The 12,822-nt window shown below is 45.7% G+C and overlaps 1 protein-coding gene across 2 annotated transcripts in view; it reads left to right on the top strand.

Annotated features, from left to right (window-relative positions):
- Positions 1–12,822, top strand: part of TMCC2 (transmembrane and coiled-coil domain family 2) — a 521,381-nt gene that overhangs the window by 472,085 nt on the left and 36,474 nt on the right. Inside the window, exon 5 of one of the 2 annotated variants that reach the window (XR_013594933.1) lies at positions 12,057–12,283. The exons of the other annotated variant lie outside the window; for it this stretch is intronic. The gene's annotated coding sequence lies outside the window, so the exon portion shown is untranslated. The remainder of the gene's footprint in view (positions 1–12,056; positions 12,284–12,822) is intronic. 2 annotated transcript variants of the gene reach the window in all.

The following is a 12,822-nucleotide window of genomic DNA, read 5'->3' as shown; positions in this document are numbered from 1 at the left end:
GAAGTCCGTGATGTCTTCGCTGAATTGTGTACGTGGTCCCGGGGACTGTAGACGAGGGTGCCTCTGAGGGTCGTCTTTGGGTCGGTGTGTATCTGGAAGTGGAGGTGCTCGGCGGCGGTGAAGGTGTCGTTGGAGTCGGTCGTGACGCGGATGGTGTTCTTGTGTACGATGGCGATGCCTCCTCCAGTCTGGTTGGCGCGGTCTCTCCGGGTGATCCGTTATCTGTCTGGGATGGCGATGGCGGGTGCGGAGGAGTCGTTCATCCAGGTTTCTGTGAGGAAGGCGACGTCAGGTGAGGTTATCCTCATTAGCAGATATCTGAAAGCTGCTGCTTAGTCATCTTTCCATATATTCTGTATTAATTACTCTGTGTACTTGCATCTCTGACTAGAACCTACTTGCTGTATTTTTTCATCCCCAAAAAGGATAGCTCTCTTAGGCTAAACCTAGACCTCAGACCCCTCAACAAGTAAATGTTCTCATTATACTTCCCATTGGTCACTCTTGAGTATGTCATCCCTCTACTACAGCAAGGTGACTTTGAAAGCTCTCAATCTAAAGGACACCTACTTACATATACCATCCATCCTGTTCATCACTGCTACCGATGATTAATGGTAAGTGGTCAGCATTATCAATTCACTACGTTGCCGTTCAGGATCACAAATACCCCCAGAGTGTTCACACATTTCTTCATTGTTGTGGCTGCCCACCAATGCTGCAAGGGACATACATGTATTTTCATATTTAGACGATTGGCTGATCAAGAGCTCAACCGATCACCACTGCCTTGAACATACTCAGACAACTATTTCCCTCCTTCACAAAGTTCGTTTCACAATAAACACTGTCAAGTTCCACCTGCATCCTCTACAGATTCAGTCCTTTCCAGGAGCTGTACTGAACACAGTTATAGTGAAGGCTTACTCCAGCTAAGCACAGGTGCTGGCCTTCCATGAGCTCCTGCCTCTTTATCAGATGCTTAGAACAGTTATGTGCCTTCTAGATATGATTGCCTCAAGCATAGCCATTGTTCCTAATGCCCTTATACTCATGCGCCCGCTCCAGCACAGCCTCTCTACACAGTGGTCACAAGCGAAGACTCCCTGGGAGGATCGAGTGCTGATATGGCCAGCACCCATCGTACTGTGCAGTGGTGGAACAGAATGAACCTGTTGCAAGGCCGGCTCTTAATGCACTCTATTCTGCAGGTGACTATGACCACGGGCGTATCATATTCTGGAGGGGAGCTCATCTGCACCATCTCACTATCTAGGGCATTTGGTTGCCACAGCAACAGGACTTCCACATCAATTACCTCGAGCTGCGGGCCATTCAGCTAGCACTCAAGGCATTCTTCTAGCAAATTCTGCATAAAGTAGTCTTCCTAAAAACGGATAACATGACTGCCATGTATTAACTCCAAAACAAGGCAGCAATCATCAGTCCTACCAGCACTAACGCAAAGCAAAGCACTGGGCCATTCACCATCAGAGACATCTCCTGGCGGAATACCTTCCTGGAGTGTACAACAATTTTGCAGACATGCTCTGCAGGATGCAGCAACAAGTCCACTTTTAGATAATCCACCTGCAAGACCGACTCCTGTACTTCTGCTGATAAGGAGGTACCCGAGATCAACCTGTTCGATACTTTGCAAAACACAAAACGTCAAAGCTTTGTCTCCAGGTTCCCACAGTCCATGGGTAATGCACCCTGGATGAACTGGTCAGGAATATTTGCCTACTCTTTTCCGTCTCTCCCACTCCTTGCGTACATGGTCCGGAAGCTTCGCCAGTCCTCCCCCACTCTCATCCTAGTGGCTCCCACTGGTTGCAGGCAACCGTGGTTCTCCACCCTGCTAGAAATGTCAGTGGTTCCACATGAGAAGCTACAAATCAGGCAGAACCATGGCAAAATCAGGTAACCCAATTCCAGGAAGCTTAATCTAGCGATCTTACTCCTGAGGTCCTAGAATTTAGCTACTTTAACCCTTACTAAAGAGGAGCCTTACTTTCAGGTTTACAAGGGCAGAATTGCCCTTAGAACCAATTCCAAATTCCTTCCAATAGTGGTATCTCCATTCCATCTGAATCAAACCATTGAGCTTCCTACAACCAGACTGTAGCAGAGAGGGCCCATCACACTCTTTAGGTTCTGCCCTTTCAAAGGCACGTATAGCTCAGTGACTTGTCATATGTATGCAGACTTGCTATATTAAATCAAAAAGTATCTGCCTGTTCTGCCCAGGCATCATTCCCCTCACAAGAAAGGAATTTTTATGGCTTTTTTACAAGCATAAGTTGGCCAGAATGTCTTACGGCCTTTTTTTTCAATCTTCTGCATGATCCTCCGGCTAACCACCCTTTACAGGAGAACTGCTTTACAATATGTGCAGAGCATGTGTATCTAGGGCCACACATGCTACAATCAGAATATGTTACTTACATTGTAAGCATCTATTTTTATCATGTAGTTCTGTAGATTCACATGTGCCCACCCACCTCCTCGTAAGCCTATGGGTGTTGCATATGTTACCTTGTAAATGTAAATATAGCTTTATTCGATTTTCACGTAAAATCATAAAAGCACAGCAAATACATCAAATCATAATCACAATTAATACAAGAAATGCTTACTTATGCACATTCAATTAAAAACAAGTGTGAAAGTCGACCAAAATAAAACAATTTCAGTTGTTACAATTTTAAGGTGCAATATCTGCAAACTGTAACCATGAGCGTCATGAAACCAAAAAAGGGATATTTTACTTCACTTGGATTTCCTATACTTTGCTATTGTTGTTCCAAACCGGGAAATATTTGGCATACAGGGATAAAAATCATGTAGGTCCCAAATCTGTATTGGGCCATCCCCTTCTCGGGCTGGACAAGATCTTAAATATGGTGCAATGTTTCGGTTCCTAAATCTGACCAATACCAAGTCCCCTGAGATGTTTTTTGGTAGAGGGCCCAACCAGCCCACCCTTCTCACACTCAGGATTCCGCCGTCTTTGTCCGGTGGTAGGGGTCTATTTCTTCCCATCCAGAATATTACTTTGTTCATTAGGTCCTGCTGTCTTTCAACTTTTCCCAGGGCAAGTGGTGGTACTCCTGAGAGGACGGACACGTATGGCGCGGCTTCTGGCGGGAGGTGTATGTATGGTACATTGCGTCCTGTCTTGACCTCTGAGGGCCTTGATATAGTAGGTTTGAAAGGAGCTTTGGAAGTAGTTAAAAAAGGAATTGTAGGGGATTGTGGGGTACCTTGCTTGCTTTTGAGGATGGCAGTTAGTTTAGCTGTTGGAAGAGTGGTGGTTGGCTGGGATCGGTTCGATGTTACAGAATTATTGATGGGTTTCAGGATAGCCGTGATTTTGTTCTCGAGACCCAAGAGCCTTTCCCCTATAGCGTTTATTTTTTCTGTTAGTGGGGAAATGATGGTTTTAACAAGTTGTTCAATCTGAGTCAAAAGAAAGATCTGGGAATGAGATATTGATTCATCCAGTTTGACATCAGTCTCCATGGTGGTAGGGAGGTTATGAACAGGCAAAGCGGGGCTTATACTTGGTGTATAAGATTTGGATTGAGTCCTTTCGGCATTGACCTCATCGTGCTCTCTATTGGCGGGTAGCAACCATGAAAGTACAGAGGCTTGTGTGTTGACTTTATTCATAGGAAAGGGGGTTTCCTGTGTACAGCCTTTAATATTTGTAGTGCGGGTGCCTTTGGCGACACGGGGTGAGTGCACACTGACATACTTTGTTTTGCATAGGGTGTTTAGTTCATACAATGGGGACAGGTTATGCATTCTTGGGGAATTTAGTGGGGGGATAGCGTACTGGATGGGGAGTAGCAAGGACAGATTATATCTGTGACATGCACAGTAGGCCGGGAGCTTGAAGTAAGCGTTTGGTGCATTTGTACCACATGGCACCCCTGCGCAGCTGGGCTTGTTCCCCCCTTAGAGGGCATAATCACCGTGGAAATAGTGATGTTGCAAACAAAGTTATATTAAAGTGTGTGCACTGTACCTCTTTTGACTGAAGTTACAAGGGGGGTGGCCCGTCCCGTCCTATTCGGTCCACTGAGGGCCACAGAGGGCCCGCCCTTTGCCCGGTCTTCGCCCGGCGCTCCCGCGCGCGACTCGCGGTGCGAGAGGTTCTCCTTCCTTTAACCCGCGCCTCCGGGCGCTCCGCTGACGTCACCCGACCGCCGGGGCACCTGGGGGATGTAGTCCCTTGCCCTCGCGGCGGTCAGGATGCTGGCAGTGTTGGCAGTGTGTCTACCGCCGTTCCCCTCACGGCAACAGGATTATTTGGCAGGTCCTCCCCAGGGCGTTTCTCCTCCCTGTTAGCAGCTTCCCCTGACAGCGCTCGCCACCAGCGCTCGGCTCTCCTTCCTTTAACCCGCGCCTCCGGGCGCTCCGCTGACGTCACCCGACCGCCGGGGCACCTGGGGGATGTAGTCCCTTGCCCTCGCGGCGGTCAGGATGCTGGCAGTGTTGGCAGTGTGTCTACCGCCGTTCCCCTCACGGCAACAGGATTATTTGGCAGGTCCTCCCCAGGGCGTTTCTCCTCCCTGTTAGCAGCTTCCCCTGACAGCGCTCGCCACCAGCGCTCGGCTCTCCTTCCTTTAACCCGCGCCTCCGGGCGCTCCGCTGACGTCACCCGACCGCCGGGGCACCTGGGGGATGTAGTCCCTTGCCCTCGCGGCGGTCAGGATGCTGGCAGTGTTGGCAGTGTGTCTACCGCCGTTCCCCTCACGGCAACAGGATTATTTGGCAGGTCCTCCCCAGGGCGTTTCTCCTCCCTGTTAGCAGCTTCCCCTGACAGCGCTCGCTGTTACCTTAATTATATCACTTCCAAGTTTCTTACCTTTTGCATGGTCACTATACTTTTCTTACGCTCACCCGATGTGCGTAAAACAGTCCATCAAGGGAGTCGGTGCCCATGCTCTTTGCCAGCCAAAGGAGTAGTAACTTGACCTCATGACTCAAAAGACTTCTTCAAAGAAAAAACAACTTGCAAATGTCCAAGCCTAACACTAGATACAGTGTAGAAACATACAGAGCATGTAAATCTACAGCACTACATGCTATGAACAGATGCTTTCAAGGTAAGTTCCTTCGCCCATCTCCTGCTCCCAATCTGCTGTTTTAGGTATTGGGGATTGCTTTTCAGTCTATGCATTGCATGTGAAAACATTGCTTCATTGTAACAATGTGTTTGCAACTTGTAAATCTGTAGAATGACGTGCCCTACTCACTTCCCTGGATGCAAACTCACATTAGCACATGCAGTACTTTTATTTATGGTTATCTGTTTAATCTATACATATTTCTTCTCTAGTTCACAGACATTATAATGCTTTACATATCCAAACAGACACTTATTGCAGGAGAAAACAAAATCTAAAGTCGTCGGTTTCCTGGTGCATTGTCTGTTTTAGAGGAGGTATCGCGAGTCACCTCAAAACAGAAACACCTTTGTCAAAGAACAAAAACTTGCAAAACTATGTGGCAGGCGTGTGCTCAGCAGGTTATATAGAGCAATACAACTATTACACGTAAATAATCTTTTCCTTCTTGCATGACCATTTTTCATCCTAAAAATGGTGCTACCCTTTCACTTCTGGGGGGAGTCTATTACTCTTTCATCATCCTCATTACACCAAAGTAGAGGAACTGCTATGCACACTGCCCCCATGCGTGCTAAATATTACCACATCGCTCCCCAGGACAAGACATAGTGAGGGTCGGACTGGGACTTGCAAAATGATCTGGGCACCAAAATAAAAGTGGCCCACATTAGCTAATCTTACAGCTAGTTTGCAAATTGTGGCAGTTTTGAATTTATAAAGCCAAGCCGTATAGATGTTTTGTAAGGTATGGCAGACTGCATGGAGATGAGCTTGCCTCAGGCAATGTTTGTTTTAATATCAAGGAAATTAACGGTAAAAACTAGCCCAGCAGACCATAAAACAGATCCCCACACTGACCTCCAGCCCGTCGGGCAGTGTTTGATTGCACTATATGCCACAATGGATGATCAGCTCTTTGTGGGCTCTGCAGTAGCCAAGCAGGGCAAAGCGGCGAACCAGCACTAGGTTATCCTATGCATTAAAATCTACTATGCCTTGGACAAGAAAGATTCTTCAGCTATCACTATGCCCCCTCATCCAGGCCCATGGCTGTTTCCACAGCTCTCGCTAGAGGTTTTCTGGTAGTTGACATCTGCCAAGGGGGCCAGTAGTCATCTTCGCATACGTTTGCTAATCTGTACTGCCGGAGAGCTCAAGCATACAGTGACAGATATATTGCCAGGGACAACTTTCATGGTTAATTGGCACTACTCACATCCATGAGATTATTGCTTTGGCACTCAGTCATCAAATGTGGATTCTGCTGGAACAAGTATCCATCTGGAAAAAAAGTTACTTACCATTATTCACAATATTTCTGGTAGATACTATATCATCACCCAGATTCCTCACTGCCCTCCCTTCAACCTATGAGTTTGTGCCATTATTAATAATATCCCAAGGTATGAAAACATATCATATAATGTTTTGTCACTGTCACTAATATTCTTTTGGTTCCACTTTGCACGTTTGACGCAGCGTGGAAAGAGTGCCAGGAACTGATGCCAACTTGACACTTTATCAATTCTTATGACATCACATCAAGGACATATGGATTGTGGGTAAGGCTGTATAGCACCACATGGGGTCTTAGCTATTGCTGAGGAAAACATTTTCTGGATCCAGTCTGGTGAGGAAATTATAGGAAGATATAGTGTCATAAAGAAATATTGTTAGCAAAGCTAATTAACTTTTTTCCTCTTGATTTGGGTTCATATATCTGACAAAAAATCTATTCAAATGCCTAAAAAGAGTAACTTTTTTTCAGAACCTTTTCATTCTCTCTCTTCACTTGCCTCTCCTGCTAGTTAAACTGTCTGTCTTGATGCTGACATTCTCTCTGTTATTCATAAAAGGTAGAGTATTTTGTGAGGGATTTCGGAACACATTTCCAAATTCAATCAACTTTAACAGGAAAATATGCCCCTTGGGGACAACATTTTCTATCTTACTTTTTTTAATTCAATCAGCCAAACAACCGTATACACAGTCTTACATATTTCAAGATTGTAGCACTGCATTTTTAAAAGAAAAATGAAATCTGGAAATGATGCTCTTATATTTAAACTCGAAAACTCATCCTGCCCCATTAAGAACTCTGGAAGCTGCCATATCCCACAATGACCAAAAGGGAGCTGGTCAGCCAGTTTGTTTTGTCCACACAACGGACAAGGATCCCTAAACTTTTGCCTACCTCAGTTATTGTTTTTAGGTCTCGGCTAGCACTGCTGTGGTGACATTTAATGTTCTTGAGGACTTTAAGCCCTGCCCCTCTTTTCCATTGGCTGGCGTCACCGTTTCTGCTAAACGGTGGCCAGCCATTGGAAAAGAGCTTTGTATGTTGCCTATTTTTGTTTTTTCCAGCCGGCCCACTTGGACGGACTCACCTGCTTTTCGTGCGTCGCAAAAGGTTTCTTATCTTTATGGGGCCATGTGTTTCAAACACATGGCCTCATAAAGACAAGAAATCGTTTTGCTCCGGACGAAAGTGAAAGCGGACCTTGCTTGTTCGGTGCTTGTTCGGAGGCCGCAACATCTCCACAAAATGCATATTTTTTGGCGGCTCTTCACAAAGGTCCTTTTGAGTCTCTTATGGGTGAAATCTCACGCATCCTGCTAGTCAGTCGGCACAATACGATTTTATTCTGGATGCTGCAATAGAGCGTCTTGTGGTAATTTTGTATTTGTTTTTGTAAATATATAAATTTTAATGCCTAAGAAGTAGGAGCCCATATTGATTTTTTCTGCTAAAAATGCAAATCTCGCCGTTGATTCATCTTAAGCGTCCCCTTTTCCTAGGCGCTGCTTGCTTCTTATTCGGTGGTATCTTCCTCTTTTCGTATGTGTCCCTCCATGGTGTCATTTAAAGCAACATGATGCACCACGGTTTTCCCAAATTGGCAGCGTCCCATGCCGTTGTTCTTTTTTACGACAAACTGCTATGGTGACGCCCACTATCTCCTAATATGTCTAAGATCACACCGTGTGTCACTTGTGGTAGAGCACGGATCTGAAACCCTAAGCCCCCTTATTCCAGCTTTTCTTTTATGGCAAATGCTACCGGCAGTCATTTTTGGGCGAACATTTGAAAGTTTTCCTGTGAGTTAGGGGATGTTCTAGTAACTCAAAATATTTTTTTCTGTAGGCGCATAGTGCGCGGGTGATGAAAACCACAGGTGGAGATGGGATTAATACATGCAGACATCGCTATGTGAACGCCGGCAACAAACTAATAACGCACAAATGGATCATTACAAAGAGCGCAGACATGTTATGCCTCCTCTACCAGGGAACCCGAAGAGACGCGACCTCCCACCTCGCTGTATGCGCCGGCCTGTATTTGCTGATGTCGAGGCTGGAGATCTCGGCCTCTTCTCACCGGAAGCAGTCATGAACGCACACTTTTGTCATACTGGAACAGTCCCAGTGCATTGTGCTGTCTGATGACAAGCAGCCCAGCAGCATCATGCTAATCGTTGTACCATCTGCTATTTACAGCACTTAGAGGGGGAAAAAATCTGTAGCAATAGTCAGAGCTGGTCTTTGGTCAGAGAGCGCCCTGGGCAAAACTTAGTTTGGCACCCCCACACTCGCCCTCTTTAATTGCCTATAGTTTGACATTTTGAAGGAGTGGGAGGAAATTGGGGTCAGACTCAGGAGCGTCAGGAAAAGAAAAACAAGCATTTACAATGCAATGGTCTCGGCAATATTACAGGTAGAGCAATTCGTTTTTTTTTGTTTTTTTTCCTTAATTAAATGGATTTGTGTTTTTTGTTGTTAATAGCTTAAGTGTTTGTATATGTGTGATATATTGAATTATATGTATTGCATTAGCAGAGAGAGTGATGTATTGAGATAGTGAGGTATTGAAATAGAGTGTGATTGATGTGAGAGAGTGATGTTGATAGATAGTGAGGTAGTTATGGAGAGTGATGTTGTGAGGTAGTGAGATAGAGAAAGATTGATATATTGAAAGAGAGAGTGAAGTAGTGAGTGTTAGTGATGTTGTGAGGTATTAAGATAGAAACAGAGTTAGATAGTGAGGTAGTGAAAGAGAGCGTGTTAGTGACTTAGTGTATTTGAGAGTGAGGTAGTGAGTGAGTAAATTAGTAATTTAGAAAGAGAGTGAATTTGTGAGTTAGTGAGAGTGATGTAGTTATTTTTTGAGAGTGTGTGGTGATATAGTGAGGGAGTGATACCGAAATAGATAGTGATGTACTGATAGAGATAGTGAGATAGAGATTGAATTTTGAGTATTGTGTTAGAGTGAGAGATAGTTACTGTTGTAGTTATATTGTGTTGCTGTGAGAGATAGTTGAATAGTGAGTTATAGAGTTAGTGATCGAGTAGTAAAGTGAGAGAGTGGTGTGGGGGAAGAGAGTGGTGTGGGGGAAGAGAGTGGTGTGGGGAAGAGAGTGGTGTGGTGGAAGAGAGCGGTGTGGGGGGAAGAGAGCGGTGTGGGGGGAAGAGAGCGGTGTGGGGGAAGAGAGCGGTGTGGGGGAAGAGAGCGGTGTGGGGGAAGAGAGCGGTGTGGGGAAGAGAGCGGTGTGGGGGAAGAGAGCGGTGTGGGGGTAGAGAGCGGTGTGGGGGGAGAGAGTGGTGTGGGAGTAGAGAGTGGTGTGTGGGAGTAGAGAGTGGTGTGTGGGAAGAGAGTGGTTCGGCCCTTCCCTCTTTCTGTCTAGTTTCACAAGGAAAGTAGGACATTCGCCAATTTATGCCCATGTTTTACAGACACTTTCATCTTTCTTGAAATGCATAAAGAATAATGTATTCTTCCAAGGTGCTACGACTGTCAAGAGTCCCATGAGTACTTCCATGAGTAAATATTTATGCATACAGAAATATAGCAGGTCGTGTGTGTAAATGCAGCATATCGGTAAATCTGCATTAAAAAACGTTTTTCACGGCTTGAATATCTTTAGTAGATTCTGGACATAATCATCTTGCACACTACAATGGCACCGTAATGTGTACATTGAAGCATGGTTAAATCCGTTTACGATTTCAGCTTCATGATCTGTAAATTACTAACTTGAAGTTCTACTCTTCAGTGAAAGTATTTGCAGACCTGTGTCACTTGAGCACTTTTTTGTATTTTCAAGATAACTGAGATTTTAAAACGCTTGCAAGTCTCAAGTTCGTACCACTTGAGATCAGCTGTGAGTAACCTGTGATGACGTGCTTCAGTACACAATGTGCACAGAGTGACCCACAACATAAGCCACTTACACGGCTTGAATATCTTTAGTAGATTCTGGACATAATCATCTTGCACACTACAATGGCACAATGCAAAAGTCATGCTGGCAGAGCTGTTTCTGTGCGACAGGGGTATGCTACAGAAATAGTGGACAAATATCAATGTAAATATTGTAGATGAACTATTGTGTACAAAAATAGAGGGACAGCCACTACTGCAATTGGAGCGCACAGGACACGGGCACACCGGAAAAAGGGGGCCATACACGACGGGATGGTGACAATAACACGGAGAAAGACGGACAGCCACAACTGCAAACACAGCTCACAGGACACGGGCACACCGGGAACACAGGGAAACATAGAAAGAAAAAATAGCTTACATGCCGGACCTTGCATCAGGGAGAAAGCGGGACAGACACTACTGCAATCAGAGCGCACAGGACACAGACACACCGGAAGAAGGGGGCCATACACGGCGGGATGACGATAACACGGAGAAAGACGGACAGCCACAACTGAAAACACAGCTCACAGGACACAGGAACTCAGGGAAACATAGAAATAAAAAATGGCTTACATGCCGGACCTTGCATCAGGGAGAAAGCGGGACAGCCACTACTGCAATCGGAGCGCACAGGACACGGACACACCGGGAAAAGGGGAACATACACGACGGGATGGTGACGATAACACGGGACAAACAAAACATTTAAGCAAAAAAAAGCGGGACAGCCACTACTGCAATCGGAGGGAGACATACACAACGGGATGGTGACGATAACAAATCGGACGGGACAAACCTAAAATAAAAGCAAAAAAAAGCTGAACAGTCACTACTGCAATCGGAGCGCACAGGACACGGGCACACCAGGAAAAGGGGAACATAGACGACGCAATGGTGACAATAACACGAGCAAAAAAAAAAGCGGAACAGTCACTACTGCAATCGGAGCGCACAGGACACGGGCACACCAGGAAAAGGGGAACATAGACGACGCAATGGTGACAATAACACGAGCAAAAAAAAAAGCGGAACAGTCACTACTGCAATCGTAGCGCACAGGACACGGGCACACCAGGAAAAGGGGAACATAGACGACGCAATGGTGACGATAACACAGGACAAACAAAAAAAAATATAAGCAAACAAATATAAAATGGCAATGGCTTACCTGCCGATCCTTGCATCACGGCGAAAGCGAAACCATCCTCATAGGGAGACAAACGAAATAATGGCGGACACAACGTTGTAGAATTTTCGGATTGGGGGCGTGTTCGGTGTTCAAAAGTAGGCGTGCCTAAAAAGTGGAAAGAAGAACACCGAACACACCTCCAAATCCGAAAAGGACGGAGCCTATTTGGAGTGACGGCTCTCTCCTCCAATGGCTGGTCTCCATTTAGGAAGCCAGCCAATGGGAGAGAGCCAAAATTAGAGGCGGGATAAAGAGCCCCTCTAAGAAACATAAGATCTCGCTACTTCCGGTTCTGACTAACCGGATAGTACCTCGACCTAACAAACAAAAAGCTGCCAAGGCACCAACAGTCTTTTGGACAAGGGTTCAAATACACTGCTGCAGGCCCTCCAGCGTACCTCTGAAAGTCGGAGCCCTGGGCGCCGGCCCAATGCGCACTTGCAAAAGGGTAGGACAAAACTGTCAGATTCTGTCATGGTTCTGTCTGTATTGTATCTGTTCTTTATTTTGTTTGTCGCAGGAACAAAACTGAGCCACCTGCCGCGCCTTCTGCGCCACAAAGACTTGACTGTTGCACCCGTCGACTCGGTCTGCTGCAAAGGAGCGCTGTAGATACATCAGGCTTTTTCAGCCTTGACAACGTCAAGGGGGAACACACACAGCAATCTGCTGCAAACTAAGACTTTCTCCCTTGAAGCAGGCACGGAGCTCAGAGGCGCACTGGGTCACAGGGAAGACAAGGCAATGGTGAGCGCTTGTGTTTTTTAACCGATTCATCTTAAGCGTCCCCGTTTTCCTAGGCGCCGTAAGTAACGAGTGTTTCCATTGCACACTTTAATGGTACTCAATTTGCTAACTGCAGAGGAGTTGAATCCTGAATTGGCCTTGCTAAAATTAGACCTAGTTTCTGCTGTTTTAGAACACCCCTGTGAATAAGAAACAAATAGAAGGTCCAGGAGACAAATAAGAAAATGGCAGGGTGGTAAATCTACAAATAACGGCTCCTGAGTTGCAGGCAGGATAATGCTTGCTTGCTTAAATTGGATTTCTAGCAGGTTTGTGCAGTAGAATATTTTAAATTGTGATGGATACGTGAGTAATTTGACAGCAGAGTCCAATCAATAATTTCCAAGAATGAGAAAAGGCCGTACGATTACTGAATCACTTGGCAGAGGTTTACTCGCTCTGGCCCAGGGGCTTCTGTGGACATATTTTATATTTATATTGTTTGGATGGGCGTGAGATGTTTTGGGGAATGAGCAGTGACAGAAAGAGGTAGTGTAGGC

This window comes from Lissotriton helveticus, chromosome 5_1 (genome assembly GCF_964261635.1).
Source record: "Lissotriton helveticus chromosome 5_1, aLisHel1.1, whole genome shotgun sequence".
NCBI lineage: Eukaryota > Metazoa > Chordata > Amphibia > Caudata > Salamandridae > Lissotriton > Lissotriton helveticus.
Note: the sequence above shows the minus strand (reverse complement) of the source record. Positions and strands in the feature narration are given on the sequence as shown.